The sequence below is a fragment of the Hakea prostrata genome, chromosome 10 (assembly GCF_041222555.1).
Source record: "Hakea prostrata isolate BN-2017 chromosome 10, UWA_Hpros_2, whole genome shotgun sequence".
In the NCBI taxonomy this organism is placed as follows: domain Eukaryota; kingdom Viridiplantae; phylum Streptophyta; class Magnoliopsida; order Proteales; family Proteaceae; genus Hakea; species Hakea prostrata.
This window is the reverse complement of record NC_142609.1, coordinates 26,269,680-26,288,150: the sequence shown is the minus strand read 5'-3', so window position 1 is coordinate 26,288,150 and position 18,471 is coordinate 26,269,680. Positions and strand designations below refer to the sequence as shown.

At 39.5% G+C, this 18,471-nt stretch overlaps 1 long non-coding RNA gene across 1 annotated transcript in view; it reads left to right on the top strand.

Moving 5' to 3' along the window:
- The window catches only part of LOC149002372 (uncharacterized), a 46,748-nt gene that overhangs the window by 7,708 nt on the left and 20,569 nt on the right, over window positions 1–18,471 (top strand). The window contains exon 2 of the long non-coding RNA XR_016170148.1: window positions 3,433–3,738. This is a non-coding gene — a long non-coding RNA (uncharacterized LOC149002372). The remainder of the gene's footprint in view (window positions 1–3,432; window positions 3,739–18,471) is intronic.

Here is an 18,471-nt window from a genome sequence, read left to right as displayed (position 1 = left end):
CCAGAAGATGGAACCATTTTTGATGATCCAGAGAAGTATAGAAGGCTTGTTGGGAAGCTGAATTATCTGACTGTGACTAGACCTGACATTGCCTTTCCTGTCAGTGTTGTGAGTCAATTTTTGTACGAATTCTGAGGTATCTTAAGAAAGCACCAGGACACGGGCTTCTTTACACTAATCATGGACATAGAAATGTAGAAGGATTCTCTGATGCGGATTGGGCTGGATCACCTATTGATAGAAGATTGACTACAGGCTACTGCACATTCATTGGAGGAAATCTTGTATCATGGAAGAGTAAGAAACAAACTGCGGTAGCAAGATCAAGCGCATAATTTGAGTATCGTGCTATGGCACAGGTAACATGCGAAATGGTATGGATAAAACAATTACTCCAGGAATTAGGAATTTTTGATGACACACCAATGAAGTTATGGTGTGATAATCAAGCTGCGGTTCATATAGCATCAAATCCAGTCTTTCATGAACGTACCAAGCATATTAAAGTAGATTGCCACTTTGTTCGTGAGAAGTTACTACAAGGCATAATATCCCCCAAGCATGTGAGGACTGGAGAACAACTCGTAGATTTGTTCACCAAAGCTCTAGGGAATACAAGGGTTACCTATATTTGTAACAAGCTGGGCATGAGTAATATATATGCTCCAGCTTGAGGGGGAGTGTTAGAAAAGGGCAATTTAGGAAATGATTGATCCATCGAGAGTTAGTGCTTTGCGCTAACTCTCGATAGGAAAGAGTGGTGGGAATTAAGAGTTTTATACCAATTGAAATTGGTTTATGCTTTCCTATATAGAATAGACTTGTAAATTAACCTATAAATAGCAAAGTTACTTTGAGTAGTGCTCACAAGTTATATCCGAGACTCCACAACTAAGTCGTGGCTTCCATCTTCTCCTCTCCCTCATTCCTCACCTTATTCTTTCTCAAACTGACAAGCATGATGGCCATCTTTTTGGGGTATATCTTTTTCAAGAAGTCTAGTAATTGAATCAATATTTTATGCCGGGGGATGCAATGAATCATATTGATGTGTGTCAGAACAAGGTAAAAATTTCTTTCTGTAAAGTGTGAATTTTCCCAACATAGAAATGGATATGGTGTAGGCGACATTCGGTAAGCTTGTCATATTGCTAGTTCCCCTTTTCTCCCTGAAAAAATAAAATAAAAAAAGTTAGAAAACAAACATGAGCTTGCTTCCTCATTGAAACTTTTTTCAAATCTTATCATAGTCTTCCTCAGAAGAACAGTTTGACAAGATTAAGGCAACCAAACAGTTTTCAGAAAGAATCACATTACAGAATATGAATAACCAAATAGTTTTGGCATGATTCTCAAGAATGCCATTCCTAGAGTCATGTTCTTAAAAAGCCTCCTTCTTCAGAATTACAAAAAGGCAAATGCAATGGTAAGTTGGCTCAGCCATTTTTCTGACACCACTTTGATGTAACCTCACTAGAGGTGAGGGCCTCTAACCAAGTTCTTTTTAACAGAACCGATTCAATTTTGTTATTACTATTTCTTCATTTTTGGTGTTGGCAGGTTTTGGGAGTAGGGTTGCTTGGTATTTCTGTTGGGGGTGTATGGGTGTAGAATATGTAGATCTCAAATGGGTCTTGGATAACTTTGTTAGGATTGACATATCAGCGGTGTGTTGGGAAAATGGGATGAGGTGGGGTTTCAAATTTCGTGAGTTCTCGAACCATGGTTTCAAATATGGAATCAATACAATACAAGGGTAGAATTCTTTACTCAGAATATCGGAGTTTTGAGATGTAGGGTGAAATTCTTGGGACTGGAATTATGGGGATTTACTGGTGGGATGGGCTTTACTTGGATCAAACCTAGATGTGCAGGTATTGGTTTGGTCCTTGTAGTCAGTACTCAGTAGACTTTGGATGGGTGGATTGGTGATTTGAGGTTTCTAGAAAAATCGGAATTCAACAAGAGGCTAGGTTTAGAGTTTTGGAGAAGGGGGTGGGGGGGGTGGGGAAGGGCTGCAAGTTGGCTATGTGGGGTGAATATGCAGGTGAAGTTTTGACTAAAACATATGGAGGAATCACTGGGAGTTGATGGATATCTGGTTAGGGTTAGGGGTAAGAGGTGTTTTTTTCCTTGGCTTCAAGAAAACAGAGAAAAGGAGAGAATCAAGGGGCAGAGAAAAGCCTGGTCTGCAATTTACTTTCTGTAGGTCTTGTTCTTCAATGTAGGATTTGGTTGATGGCAAAGGTAAGCTAAAACCTTGGTCGTAGCAGGTGATCTGAAGTCTAAACACCAAATCCCCAAATCCCTCTTGGACTTTAAATACCATGGAACCTAGGTTTCTTGGACTAGAGAAACCCGAGGAGCCAGATCTTTGTCTGAAACACTTATTTTGAAAATTCTCAAATAGAAGACAGCAAAAAAGCAATAATGAACAATGAACAATCTAGGTTCATTTACTGCTCCTACCATGCATGGCACTTTAATTTAGAGGCTAATGGCCGAGTTATAGAAAAATCTGGACTTCTGAAACCTAAATTATAAAAGGAAAATGATCCTCCCTTATGAGTGGAGGTCTTTAAAAGCCGAGTAACGAATTAAAATTAATTTCAAATGACCCATCTGTCCTTGACTTAAATTGTTACATTAAATAAGCAGTTGAACCAATTAGACCATGGCCAGTTGAGCTAGACTTAAATGCAGGAAAGCACCAAAAGTTTAGTATAGAAGCTGTACTACCATACTGCTAAGCAGCAACTTCAAGGTTCTTCTTGGGCTACTTCTTGCAGGTATAGGTCTTCAGGTTGCATCACATAAACACCTAGTTTAGCGATCAAACTTGGACGGAAAACATTCTATGGTAGGTTCACTGGTTTGCATTGGGAAACAACTTCTTCTTTGAGCACCTTGGCGCAACAGTAAGGTTACTACATTGCAATCTAGTGGTTGAGGGTCTGAGTCTGGAAACAGCCTAATGGGAGTGAGACTCTGCAAATTATGACCTTACCACCCTGCAGCCGCAGAAGCCTTATTCACTGGTTATATCCTTTATTATACTCGTATGAAAAACAGTTAAAAGTTCTTTTTCAAGCCACAACTAAATGACTTTTTGATTTCTGTGGTGACTATTCCGGATAATTCTTTTTTCGGAGGGAAAGACTGACTAACTATAGGTTATCTGAGGCAAATAATTTATTTTGCGCTTGTATGACTGTGATTAGACATTTTAGCAATTTTAGCATTATCTTTCAATTTGAATCTTTTATTCTTTCAGTGTTGAAATTCATTCAACTTGGTGGGCTTTGAATTCTTTATGTATCAGATTGGATTCCACATTTGGTTGGGATAAGGCTTCTTCTTGTTGAGGTAATTAGGTTGTATTATATCAAACTAGATTATGTTGAGAGTCCTGAAATTTCTTCTTTAATCTAGGAGATCAATATCCTCTTCACATCAGCAGCCAGCTAGTGCCTCAAGTTTACCAGCACCTTCTATTGAGAATCTTCCAGATGCATCACTGCTCCTAAGTTCACAGACTCTCTCATCTCATCAAATGAGTGGCACTGACCACTACTCTAGAGTTGCGGCTGCTATGGCAGAAAGTGCATCAAGGAAGAGAGAGATAAATGGTTCTGCTTCTTTTCCCCGGAGTAAATTTCCAAGACGGAGTTCACCGAATCTGAGTAATGGTTCAAATAGTGAAAGCAGCCTTCTACTCCCACCTCAGATGAGGGGAAGGTAGTTCTACTATTTATCTTTTCCTTTGAATAGAGTGTTATGGACTATGAAACCTATTGCTCTAACAAATTATGGCTTAAATCAATCGGGCATAGGCAAACCTAATTGGACTATTTCTCTTGAAGGAATGACAAATGCCATTTTCTCTTTAGCTAGGTGGAATTTTGTAAAAGTTACAGTAGGTAATTATCTATTTATGATATCTATATGTAGATATAGTGTAAAATTATTCTGTTCTGCTTTCTGAATTTAAATGATCAATCTCTTCCTACATTCGTTCTGATAATAGGTTCATTGTAATGGAGGTTACGATAAAACCTCTAATTGATATGGTGTAAACGTTAAAAGTTCAACTTCATAAAGTTTCCTGATGACAACCTTTGGCTGTCCACGATTGAAGATATTTCTTTTTTATGTCAGTCAGATATTTATTAAGAGAGGCTGTAGGTTTGTGTAAATTGATTGGCCTTTTCAACTTGTCAAATTCTATGTCACACAAATCATAATTGCTTCCTGTAACTGTAGTATAGTTAATGGAATCCAGGTTGTCTGGGTCTAAGCAATTCAAGATAAGAAGACTCTACAAAACCAGAATCAGAGAAAGTTAGGTATCAAAAGCAACAGAGAAATTCAGGTTACTCCGTTAAAACAGGGGTTAAGAACCAGTATAGCCTTGAATGAGGGGCTCAAACAAGGGTCAAATTGCCAGGAATATCAACAAATAGTACCAGAGCACTTTAAGGTATGCACCGATGTGGGCTAAGGAAGGGCTAACTAATGTTACGGATGACTTGGGGTACTCCTAAAACTTAGGAGGTAGTTAAGTCCAAGCAATTTCCCTAGGTCAAAGTGGGAAAGGGGGATCAGGGCAATTTGGATTTTGGAGGGATTGTAGCTTTATCCAGGGGAGATTCCCACCAAAGATGTGCAGATCTTAGTAGGAAAACCCTACAATATCTGCAGATGCAGATTAAGATTTAAATGTCCTTTAAAGGCTGTGATGTAACCCCCAAAATTGAGGGCCAGTCAGATCTGAGTTGGAAAACCCCACAATATCTGCAGATGCAGATTAGGTTTTGAAGGTCCTTTAATGGCAGTGATGTACCCCCCAAAATTGAGGTCCAGTCTTCAGGATTAGTCCAAGTGAACCAGCAGTAAAATTAGGGTTTTATTACCCTGCAGTTATAGGATTAGGGCTGAATATAGGGTTCTAGGGTTGGGAAGAGAGAAAGGATAGGTTTCAGGTAGGGCTAGGGATATAGGGTTTGTAGAACTTCAAACTCAAAACCTTGCTCTAGTTTAGAGATCATAACTGAAATTCTGGTTTTAGGGTTTAAGGTACTAAAGGTTTGATGAAATTAGGGTTTCTTATTATTAAGGTTTTAAGGGTTAGCTTATGGTTAAAGTCGAAGGTAGGATAGGGGTAGGGGATGAGGAATCTAAAGGTAAAGAGTTTGAAAGATCTAAGTGAAAGGAGGATTGGGTTTTTTCAGGAATTTAGGAGAGCAGTGGAATTAGGGTTTAGTCTAGGGCTGAAATTGAGAGCGAGGGTCACTAGGGTTGGGGGGATGAGGCTCCTAAAGTTTTGGGCAGATTTAATGGTTGATTGCCCTGTATTTGACCTTGAATTTTAGGTCTTTTGAGAAGTTCGAAAATTCCAGAAAAATTGTTGGAAAATAAAAGAAGGATATGGGGAGGGGATGGAGAGATTTTAAAACTAGGGTTGGGGGAGAAAGAGGGGTTGCAGCAGGGATAGGGAGAGGGTTTTAGGCTAGGTGCGGATGGAGGAAAGAGAGAGGTTAGGGCGGAGGTGCGTTGCTTACTTGATGTAGACCTTAAAGAAGAAATTCACATGAACACTAGGCACAACTAGGCTGCCACAGGCTTCCTCCCTTGGCAGCCCACACTCCAATTGATATCTCCTTAAATCAAACTTTATTAATCATCAAAACTGAATTTCTTACTAGCATGGGGCTATATTTATAGCCTTACATTGAAGGACTCATTTTAGGACTCAACATTAGAAAGTAAAACAAGCTGGGAAAGCTACATGCACTCAAATGAGAAAGCATACAAACAAGGACTCTTAGCTAAATATAAGTGTAAGCATATATGGACTTCTAATCTAAGAAGGAATTCCTTTTAAGATAGGACTCCAACTTCGGATCCCAACAAAGAGGGACTTCTACTTTACTTGGGACTCCCACTCTACTAAGGTCTCTTACATATCTGATCGTAGGATGATTCAAATTACAAAACAAGAGTAGGACTAGATTTCTTGTAGAAATTGGAATGCATCTAAGGGAATCCAGGATCTTTGGTAGATTGATGCAAACCCTAGGTCTAGGTGCACCCTCAAGATCCTCTCCAAGTGAATCAGCAGTCTACTAGGGTTTAAAATACCCCATGGTTATGGAATTAGGGCTGGAAAGAGGGTTCTAGGGTTGGGAATGGGGTAGGGTTAGGTTTGGCTAGGGTCTAGATTCTATGGTTTAGAATGCTAAATCTGAAACCTTGCTGTACTTTAAATTTCAGAATTAAATTTCAGTTCTAGGGTTTTGGAAATTATGGTTTCTTGGAATTTTAGGGTTTCTAGGTTTTGAACTAGGGCTATGGTTAGGGTCAAGTGTCTCTTAGGACTGAGTGAAGGTAATCCTAGAAGAGCTTAGGGTTTTGATGAATGGTTGAAGAGAATTATGACTTCGAAATTCTAGGGTGCAGGGTTTATAATGAAGATGGAGTTGCAAATTTTCTAGGTTTTAGAGGGGAAGGGAGGGGCTGAAACTTATGGTTGAAAGTATGGTGCCGGGAGGGGTGTTTAAATCCTAAGGGGGTGGTGATGTAAACCCTTTCCAGGGGCAGCATATGGCCTTGGGTTACTTTCCCCAAACCCTATGGCCCCTAGTCACACCAGGGGTATTTCTGCAAATTTTTGTGGAGACCAAGGTTAAGGTGGCATGGGAATGGGCATGTTAGTAGGACCTTAAATTTAAACCTCTTTTTTTTTTCTTTTCAATTTGAGTCATTATTTTTGAGTTATTGAAGAGTTGTTAGGGTAATGATTCCTAGGTTGTGTGGGAATTCCCTTTGTTAGAAGCCCAAAATTCTGCGACCAACCAGATTGTTGAGAGGACAGAAGAAATCAGGAGACAAGAAGAAAAGAAGAAGAGTGCCGCAAGGCAAGAAGGGGCCTGTGATTAGAGAGATGTATTTTCCTCCTACTCGCAGGCCATATTTATTAACTTCTGAAATAGAAATAAGGAAATAAAGATATTGACAGATCTATGCCTTCCAATAATACAGCAGATTAACACCAGCAACTGCTACAAATAAACCCTGTTAGTTACCTGAATCAAAATGGACTAAAATGTCCATGCCATTGCCACTAGGATCTTTAACACTCCCCCTCAAGCTGGAGCATACAAGTCACCTATGCCCAGCCCAGCTTGGTACACTTAGTGTGAAAGCTTGGAGTAAACAGCCCTTGGTAATCATATCTGCCAACTGATCAGAGGAGGGCACAAATGGAGTGACAATCAACTTTCATCACTACATCTCGAATGAAGTGGCAATCCACTTCTATATGCTTGGTTTGCTTATGGAACACAACATTACTTGCAATATAATTAGCGGCTTGATTGTTGTAGGACATCTTCATTGGAGAGTGATGTGAACACAGAGATCCCTTTAACAAAAACCCTAAGTGGGGCCTTCAGGAAGGATCTAAGAGGCCTCCATGAAGTAGCCGAACCCTACAGGAGGGGTATTTTTGCCCTTAATTTACTCCTGAATTTTAATATAGGAAATTATTTCGATAACTCATTGAGTCAGTTTAGTCTGGCTAGGATTGTTAGTTGAGTTGTTTTGTAATTAGCATGTGCTAAAACATAAAGTATGTCAGTAGGATTCTAATCTAAGGGCTAGAGTCTCGTAGTTAGTTGATAAGAGTCCAGTTTAATATGTGTAGTGGAATCATTATCTGATAAGGATCTCTTAAGTCAAGTCAGAGTCTGTTATTTTAGGCCATAAATAGCCTCTTATGCAATGCTATTTCTCAGTTTTGATGATTAATTGAATTGATTGAGTTGAGGACTAGGGTCTCCTTATCGGGTAGGGACCTTAGTTGAGTGTCTGTGTTAAGAATTCTCATCTTCTTCATCAATCCAGCAGAGTATAAGCATCATCAAAGCCTTCAAGCATCCTTCAGACTATCCAAGTAAGAGAAGCATCCCACCCCATTCCCAGCCCTTCCCCTCTTTTTCGCAGCCTTTCCCGCCTCTCCCATCTTGCGCACCCTAGAAACCCTCCTTCCGTTGCTGCTGTGCCTTCACAGCAACATTCCCCAACCCCATGACTACTCCTGGTCATTCCCCTACATCCCGTGACTCCCCTGGCCCTTCCCACTCTCCCCTTATCACCCGCAGGCTTCCCACCCTTCCCTCTTACCCACGACTTCCCTAGAATTCCCTCACCTGCAGTTCCTAAACCCCAACCCCACTAGACCCCCTTTACCTTCCCTTTTGGTTGAATCTAGCCATAGGTTATATTCCTAATCTTAGTATCCCCAAATCAGCCTAATTTCTGTAAGTTTGCAATTTCCTTCAGAGAATTTGCAGAATTTTCTTAAGTTTCAGAAAAACCCGAGAATGCTCATACCTCAGCCCCCACCTCTCTGAAACAGTATCTGAACTGCAGATTAGTAACATCATCAGTTCTAAAACCTGCAGGACAACAACCAATTCCCAAACCCTGAACCTAGCCGAAACCCTAGCTACTTCTAAACTTCAAATTTTCGAAGTCAAGGTGGTTATTGCTTCTGAACTTTTGTTTGTCTCATTATATCTCTAGTGGTTAATTTTTATTGGCCACTCCTACAATTGGATATCAAAGATGCTTCTGTGTATGGTGATCTTCATGAAGAGGTGTACTTTGATTAACCTTCGAGGTATGTTGCTTAGGGGGAGAATCGAAGCCAGGTGTGCAAATTGCATAAAGCTATTTATGGACTCAAACAATCACCAAAGGCTTGGTTTGTTCAGCTCTACTGTCACCACCTATGGATTTCATCAGTGTTATTCAGATCACTCTATATTTGTCCGCCGTCAAGGTGACAAGGTGGTTGTTATGGTTGTATATGTCGGCGACATAATTATCTCTAGAAGTAAAGTAAAAAGTAGAGATAATGGCGTCAAGGTGGTTGTTGCTTTTTACTCAGCCTTGTGGCAAAACCAATTAAAGAACCTCATTTCTAGAGTGATTTGAATAACCATCTTAACTTCAAAAATGACCACAAGGATGAGTGAAAAGCAACAACCACTTTGACGCCATTATCTTTGCTTTTTACTTCATTTGTAGAGAAAACTATTTCGTTGACATATACAACCATAATAGCCACCTTGTCACCTTGACGACAGACAAATATAAAGTGATCTAAATAACACTGATGGAATCCATAGGTGGTGACAGTAGAGCTGAACTTCTCAAACCATGCCTTTGGTGATTGTTTGAGTCCATAAATAGCTTTATGTAGTTTGCACGCCTGGCTTCGATTCTCCCCTTGAGCAACATACCTTGGAGGTCGCTCAAAGTACACCTCTTCATGAAGATCATCATATAGGAAAGCATTTTTGATATCCAATTGTAGGAGTGACCAATCAAAATTAACCACCAGAGATATAATGAGACAAACAAAATACAGTTTGGCAATAGGAGAGAAAGTATTAAAATAATCAACCCCATAAGTCTAAGTGTAGCCTTTGGCAACCAAACGAGCTTTGAGTCGCTTAACGGTGCTGTTAGAATGATACTTGATAGTAAACACCAAACAACACTTAACCACATCCTTATGAGAAGGCAAGTCGACTAAAGTCCACATTTTTCGAGAAGTTAAGGCATCCATTTAGTCTATATCGCTTTCCAATCAAGGGTTTGGAGAGCCATGGAGTGGTTATGATGCCCCGCACCTTTTTATATTATTATTTTATTATTGTGTGAATGTGTCAGTCTTTAAGATTATTAAATGATCATGATGGTTGGTTTGCTGGTTTAATCAAATGGTTTGAGTGTAGTTAAAAAATAGCTTAAATGAGGCTAGATTCCAATTGATATTTTTGTCGAGGTTAGACATTGCTTGTGGGTCCCACAATAGTGGAATTAAACTGAACTGAAAACGAGGAAATGATCCGGAAGTATTAACATCCGTACCTCAGAGTGGGCCTTGCGTAAGATAATAGAGCGAGCCCACGAGCCCATAAAGAAGCCTGCTATTTAATTATATATATATATATATATATATACATATACATAATATAGTATATTATATATATATATATATATATATATATATATATATATATATATATATATATATATTAAATATACATTACACCACACGTAAGAGAATTAGGAGGAGAGAGAGAGGGAGGAGGTGACACCTCCCACTCTCCCTCCCACCTACGTGGCTGGTGTTTACAAAAGTGGCATATATGATATATGAAGTGTTATGATTTTTATATAATTATATATATACATTATACTTAAGGGATGAGATAGAGAAATAAGATGAAGGAATGGAGAGGCATCACATGTGTGGAAACAGAGAAAGGTAAGTTGAGAGAATAGAGAGAGGAGAGAAAAGAGAAGAGTTAAGGAGGAGAGAGAAGAAGTGGAGAAGTAAAAGAGAGAGAAGAAGCCATTAAAGAGGCAAGAGGAGAGAGAGGGAGAGCAAGAGGAGAGGTAGGGAGGAGAGAGAAAAGAAAGAGAAAGAGTAGTACGTGCAGTTGTAGAATACTTAACGAGGAGAGAGAAGAGGAAGAGAGGAGAGGAGAGAGAAGAAGTGGAGAGGAGAAGAGAGAGAAGAGGAAGAACGTGGAGAAGAGAGAGAAAAGAAAGAGGAGAGAGAGGAGAGAGGAGAGAGAAAGGAGGAGAGAGAAAATAATGGAAAAAGGAAACCCCCTGTTGGCTCCTTCGAAATAACCGTTAATTGTTCGGGATACAGGAGGGAGAGCAGATTTTTAACTGAACTAGGATCAAGAGAGACACACATGGAACAAGAACAGGTAAGTGATATCAACCAACCCATGTATGCTATAAATGGCTGATTCCATTTAGTAGACATGTAGCATTCACATGTTAATAAAGAATTGGTTTTATTTACTCACTTACACAATTTATGAAAATGCATGATATATTGTTTTGTGAATGGAATAGAAATGCATGGGATCGGATAATAGCTTAATGACTTGATTGAACTGCTTAGATTAAAATGTCAATGGTATTCTTGAGATGTTGAATTGTGGATTGGAAATGATGCTTATACTTGTTAAATGTAGAATTATCATGCTTTCATATTTAAATGATTGGATTGTATGAATTGTGCTAGTCTTATTTGGATAAGGCTAAGTGATGATGGAAATGCAAGAGGTATATTGAAATGGACATGGTATAGTAATGCAATACTGAAATTGAATATAAAAAGAGTAAAAGAAAAGGAAATAAAATGTTAATGGCTTTTGTAAGCCCTGGTACTTAACGTACCCAAATGGGAGGGCATGAAGCGGCTTCTATAAGTCCTGGTACTTAGTGTACCCAAATGGGAGGGCATGAAGCAAGACTGAAAAGTGAAAAGAAAAGAGAGGAAATAATATTAATAAAGAAAGAAATAAAGTGTAATGGCTTCTGTAAGTCCTGGTACTTAGTGTACCCAAATGGGAGGGCATAAAGCGGCTTTTGTAAGTCCTAGTACTTAATGTACCCAAATGGGAGGGCATGAAGCGATACTGAAAAGTGAAAAGAAATAAATGTTAATGGCTTCTGTAAGTCCTAGTACATAGTGTACCCAAATGGGAGGGCATGAAGCAAGACTGAAAAGTAGAAAGATATACTAGACTGATGATGGCCTTCTGTAGAGAACACTAGGCCTCGTGCCAAAAGACTGAAAAGAGAATCTCTTCATTAGAACCTCTAAGACTGAGGCTGATGCCACTTGTGTGGTTTAAACTGATGGTGCTCTCTCTGCAGGTAGCACTTAGGTCTGGTTTAATAATGAAAAAGGAAAAGGAAAATGAAAAGAAAATTGGAATACATGATGTTATATGACTTTGATGTGATAATTGATGCATGATGAACTGCCTGACTACTTACATGGTTGTCTATATTGCTTACTGGGCGGCAAAGCTCATTATATTAAATGTTGACAGGTCCTCAGATACATGATAAGGGCAAGGGTGCTGCCACTTGACAATGCCTTTAAAGTGGAAAATGGAAACTCTTTTCTTTTTGTTGCAACTGATGTTTGTTTAACTAGACTGTGAATGTATATATTCCTTTGAGACTGTATGTACTTAACTAGATACTGTTGAAATGTCAAATGTAAACATAACAGGACTTTAGACTGTATACATATGTTTATGAGTCAAACTGTCAAATAGGTTTTCTGTTTTTGTCCTTGGGAATGTTTAGTCTAGCATTTTTGTTTTAGTGGTTACAAACAGGTTGATAATGAGAGGAACTGTCACGTGCCCTAGTTGAATGTCCATAATGTGGGCCCCACCAAGCCTATGAAAATTGGGGTCATGACAGTGGTAGTAGAGGAAAGTGAAACAACAAGGTTATGCATAGGAGGTGGTAAATGAGATGTAGAAACAAAGCGATTAATTGAGTAAACGACATTAGAACGTAAGGTGCAAGAGCTTTTACCTTTATGAAGAGCAACAAGTAAGTCATTTGGTGGTAAGGCAGTAAGAGCTTTAATCGAGGAAGACCCGGGGGGATGGTGGAGGATCAACTGTAGTCGGTGGACCATTGGTGCCTGTCGCCTGGGAACAGGGACACAAGATGAGATAGGGGGAGGGGTGGGGAAAAGGGACGTCTTTGAGGGCCACTAAATGGGACAAAGTAAGATGTGTCTTCAAAGGTCACATCGGCATTGACAAACTATCAGCGGCTGACGGATCATAGCACCAATAACAGTTGAGAGTATCCTAAAAACACACTCTTGGTTGACCGTGGGAAAGCTTGTCAGTATCCAAATCATTATTGACAGAACAAACACATTCAATTACCGGAGGTTGAACAGGAAATGGGGATAAATTGGGAAATACAACTGCAAAGGGGGATTTATTTGAGAGCACATTGGAGAGCATCCTATTAATTAGATGGCAAACAGTCTAAGACCCCATCACACCAATATTGTTTAGGGACATGCATATGAAGTATGAGGGAACGGGTGACCTCAAGAAGGTGATGGTTTTTTCTTTCAGCAACACCATTTTTTTGTGGGGTTTGGGAACAAGAAGTTTGGTGAATGATCCCATTATTCTCACAAAAAACAGAAATATCATTTTAAACATATTCTAAAGCATTGTCAGACCAAAAAATTTTACTGGGCAAAGGAGAATTGACTCTTAATCTTATTGACAAAATTATGAAAAGTAGGAGAAGTTCTATTCTATCTTTTAATAAGTATAATTGTGTCGACCATGAATAATCATCAATAAAGGTAACAAAATATTAAAAACCCTGGCAATTAGAAACACGACAATGACCCCAAATATTAGAATGTACTAAATCAAACAATGAACTACTACGGTTATCAGACCAAGGGGGGTAGGAAAAACAGTGGTGTTTTCCTAACTCAGACGCTTCACAAGGATTTAAAAGAAGGAAATAACAGTTGTAAAGGGGTAAGGTATTAGTGTCCTAGTCTACAATGCCACTGAAAAGCAAAGACTCCTCTAGTAGAAATAGCAGCAGCGGAGCAAGCAGGAACAGTGTAATCCAGGTAGTACAAACCATCCTTCTCATACCCTCTACCAATTGTCCTCTTTGTTTGAAGGTCCTAAAAAAATACAGGATGTAGGAGTAAAGGTCACAACACAGTTTAATGACTTAAATAATTGACTAACTGATAAAAGGTTAAATGGAAGCTGGTCAACATGTAAAACTGATGATAAACTAAGAGAAGATGTGGGTGATACATTACAGTTCCTAAAATAGGGGTGGAAGTTTTGTTGGCTATAATGACAGATGAGGGATGGGTAGATGCAAAAAAGGAAGTAAACAAAGATGATTTACCTATCATATGAGTGAAGCACTGGAATCATGATTCAGGGGGTGAGGATGTAGAGGTTAGGAAGGCAGGAGTACCGGCATAGAAGAATGTAGCAGCAGATGTAGAAGCCCCATGGGAAGTGGAAGTAGATTCCTCAAGTTGTTGTAAGCAATGTACAAGCTGGCTCACATCATCAAGTAGACTTTTGGATTGATCTCCAGTAGGAGTTGTGGTAGTATCAATAGGATGAATCATATCAGAACCACCAGCAGACACCGCATGATTGGCTAATTGTTGAGCCCATTCTGGTTTACCATTCTTAGCCCAACAAGTATCCACCAGGTGTATAGATTTACCACAGAAAGTACATTGACGGGAAGCCCGATCCATAGGCTGACCTCCACGATCACTAGATGAACGACCTCCCCCCAAAACACGACCACGGCCACGGCCACAGGAAGAAGTAAAGGCGGAACTACTGCCCCTAGGGTTGGCTGATGGAGTGGATGCATCAGAAGAAATAATGAGCTGGAGACGAAAAAAATACTTCTCTCAGGGTGGGCACACTTTCCCCAGCTAATAGATGGCCTTTTATCTGCTTAAGGTCAGGATCCAATGCAGCAAAAAATTTTGATACAAAAAACTCATTACTTTAAAAGAACTATAGATAATCCTCCAGAGATTTCGCAGTTGGTTGCAGTTGGAAAAGTTTTTCATAGAGACATGACTCATTTTTCTCCTGGGAATAGGTTTCTTTGAAATCATCCCATATTCCTTTAGCAGTCAAATGAAACATAACATTAGCCACAATACTAGGTTCCATACTATTCCATAACCAAATCATAATGGTTGCATTATCCTTAAGACCAACTATCATAATCCTTGTCCTTAGTAGAGTGTGCAGAATTCTCCAAAAATTAATAATTTACCCTTCGCCAGTATATAAACATGGACAGCTTGGGCCCACAAAAGATAATTTGAACTACCCTTAAGTTTAACGGAGGTAATTTGAATATTTAGATGATCTGAAGAAGGGGTAAGAGGTTTTGCTGAAGAGGCAGCAGTAGTCTCAGTGGTCATTCTATAAATTCAACAAGCAGCAACCAAAACCAAAGAAAAACTTTTTCAGAAGAAGGATAAGAAGTTGGAGCCAACTATAATAATTAGACTTGTTCAGGAACGATTAATCATACCAAAACAGGGCAGCAGCAGTTCAGAGCACCACAGCTAGCCAAACCATGTATATTGCACAGCACATAGTGAACAGTAAAGAGAATATTAGCCCAGGATTTTCACAATAGGAAGATTGAACCGTAAACCAGATCCAGAATCATGTAAAACACCATTGCAGGAAGAGAAGTCAATCAGAAAAAGAAAAAAAACTGGTATTGACTTGATCCTGGGTTGATTCGGCATCACTTCAGGTCCTTCTGGATTGTTGAAGAAGGAATCAAAATTACATGCAGCAGCAGGTGGCTGCAAACCAGAAACTAGAACTCCAAGTTGTGAAATCAGTAGAGTAGAGGAGGAACAATCTGTGTTAGTTACAGTGGCTCTGATACCATGTTTGAAGCCTACAACCAACAAGATTGTTGGGAGGAGAGAAGAATTCGAGAGAGAAGAGAAGAAGAGTGTCGCAAAGCAAGAAGAGGCCTGTGACTAGAGAGATGTATTTTCCTCCTAATCACAGGCCATATTTATTAACTTACTGAAATAGAAATAAGGAAATAAAGATATTGACAGATTTGTCCCTTCCAATAATGCAGCAGATTATCACCACCAACTAATGCAAATAAACCCTATTAGTTACCTAAATCAAAAGGACTAAAATGCCTGTGCTATTGTCCCTAGGATCTTTAACACCCTAGTTTCAGTTTGTTTCTTGTTAGGATGCCATATCTTCTCTTAGATTCCAAATTGGATCCTTCTAGACTGAGATATTATAAATTCCTTGTTTGAGTTAGAGTCTTTAGTCAAGTAAGAGCCTTATTTAGAATTGGTTTGCAAGTTAAGCGTCCTAGTTTGTTCTTTTTGGAAGTTGAGTCCTTTTATGTTTCCTTCGTGTAGACTATAAATTAACCTCTCTGAGTTGTAACAAATCAGACTTGATTTGAAGGAAGAGATGGAGCCGTGGGTTCCCAGGAGGAATCCCACAGCTGTATGTGAGTTAAATTTATGTAATTCCAGCATTGCCCTCTCACCTTCAAGCCTGCAGCAGCATTAATTTTTGAAATTTTCTGCAGTTCAAGTCTCCTTAATGCATCCCATGTTCTGGGTTGACCTCCAGGACCTTTCTTTAATTGGAACCAGCAGATAAATGGGCTATCAAAGGGTTAGGATTTTATTTATAGGTTGGTTTGGTATGGTTTTGGGATGTTCAAGTTTATGTTAGGGTTTTAACAAAATTAAGATGGGCTGGTAGTTTTGGGATCAATTAGGGTATTAACAATTCTAGCTGGGATGGAGGGTTTGTGGTTTTGGAAGATCCAAAGATCCTATGACAGGAAGTGTGCAATCAGGGTTTTGTTAATGGGTTGTTTTGAGATACCAAACTTACCCAAGAATGATTAGGGAAGCCTGCAGTTAGGTCTAGGGAAGGTCTCTTGAATTCTTGAAAGAATCTTGGGCTTCTATCCCGCTGTCTTCATCCTTTTTTTTTTTTTTTTTTCTTTTCTGTCTTTCTTTCTTTCTCTTCTTTTCGGTTTTCTCTTTTCTCAATGCTGCCACAAGATCAGGATAGGCAAGAGGAAGGGAAGAATGAGGAAGAGGGGAAGGATGCCACAGGGTTTAGGAGGAGTAGAGGTGGTTTCTAGGGGAGGCCACAGGGTAGGGATGGGGCTGTAGGGAGCTGTGATGGGAGGGGAGGTCTTGTGATGGAGGGGGAGGGGTGTGGGGGTTCTTGCATGGCCTAGGGATGGGGGATAGGGGCTAGAGTTGAAAGGGAGGGTTGTGTTTACTTACTGGTTTAGGTGGCTGCTGTTGCACTTGAGTTGAAGAAGGTGATCACAAGCATGGTGGGAGATCTCGCGAGATATCTCGTTTTTTTACATAGGCGAGACGAGATGGAGGTCGAGAGCAGAGAGTTGGGATATCTCGCTCGAGATCTTGCCATATCTCGCTATATCTCGCCCGAATCTTGCTTGGAGCTCTCAATTTTTGCCTTTTTTTGTGGATTTCAGCTGGATTTTCATTTGCAACTACTCTTAGCACATCTACAACATTGAAGGAAGATCAATCATTCTTTGCTTGTCTTATGAACTTATGATTTAATGACTTATATAGAACTTCTAATGGTGGTATAATTTTATTATTCTATTCTTGAAAATTTAGATTGTGATACTCATATGGATGGAATTTAGATAACATTTAGGTTATTTGATGCATTTGATACATTTGCTTTTCCTTTATATGCCTTAAAGGTTCTATATTACATGCTGTATAACCTTGCATTCCCTAATGCAACAACATTTTGGTTTCAAACTATGGGTAGACTTAGAAATCATACATAGGGTTGTTTTCTGACAAATCCAAGGCCACCAACGTGTTCAAAAGGCCTTAAATAGGCTGAATACCAAGTTTCATCCCAATTGGGACCCTAAAACCCACCGACAAAAAAGGTATCTTCAAAACACTTTAGGCTAAAAACTATTTGCCAGCTAGTTGAGACCACAAAATATATTTAATAAAATACTAATTATCTAGAAAGGAATCTTGTAAGTAGATTCCAACTAGGACTCCCAAATATCTTGACTAGGGCAAAACCAGTTAAAGAAACTAAAATAACTCTGGACTCCCTAAGGGGCAGGGAATTTGGCTGGACCTAGGATACCCCAAGGGGCATGAAGAATGACAAAAATACGCCCTAGGGCATTCAGCCAGGCTTGGTTGCCGCAAGCCTTGGGGGATCTTTTGGACCTTATCTAGCCTATTGACCCTAGTTACATCACTCCACAGCAAGTGCACCCCAGCCCCGCACCCTAGCCTCCCCTCTTCCTCCATCTATCACACCCTCGTTTTTTATTTTCTTGAATTTTTGGACTCTGCTATAGACCCATATTTCAAGGTCAAATCTACACCAATGTAGCATTAAATCTGTCCCAAACTTTAAGAACCTTAGGAACCTACTAGGTCATATATTGACCCCATTTTGACAGTTCGATTTTAATTTAGGCATCCAAACCCCACCAAACTTGGGAGATCATATTGCTACATTATTACTTGCATTCCCTTCAAGTTTCAACCCATGCTGCCACCTATAGACCCAAGTTTCCATCTCGAGGAATTTATTCCATATCTCCTATGGGATGGGTTATGTACCCTTGGGATCCTAATAATTATCATCTAAGAACATATCCTATTTGGCCACAGAATATTAATTTAACTATAGAACAAAATTCCATCGAAACTTGCAAAATTTCCACCGAAACTTCCCATTTTGGAAGATGCAAAACGAAACTCATGAGGACCGGAAAAAAGTCCTCAGTTTCGATCGAAACTGTCGAAATTTCGTCGAAACCTGTCAAAACTTGGTTCAACCCAGTTGGACCAGCTGGTTCATGAGGAAAAAAATTCCCAAATTTCGTGGGAAAGTTGGGAAATTTCGTGGAAGCTTGGAAAATTTCGTGGAAACCTGGGAAATTTTGTGGAAACTTGAGACTTTTTCCTATAAATTTTGTAGCTTT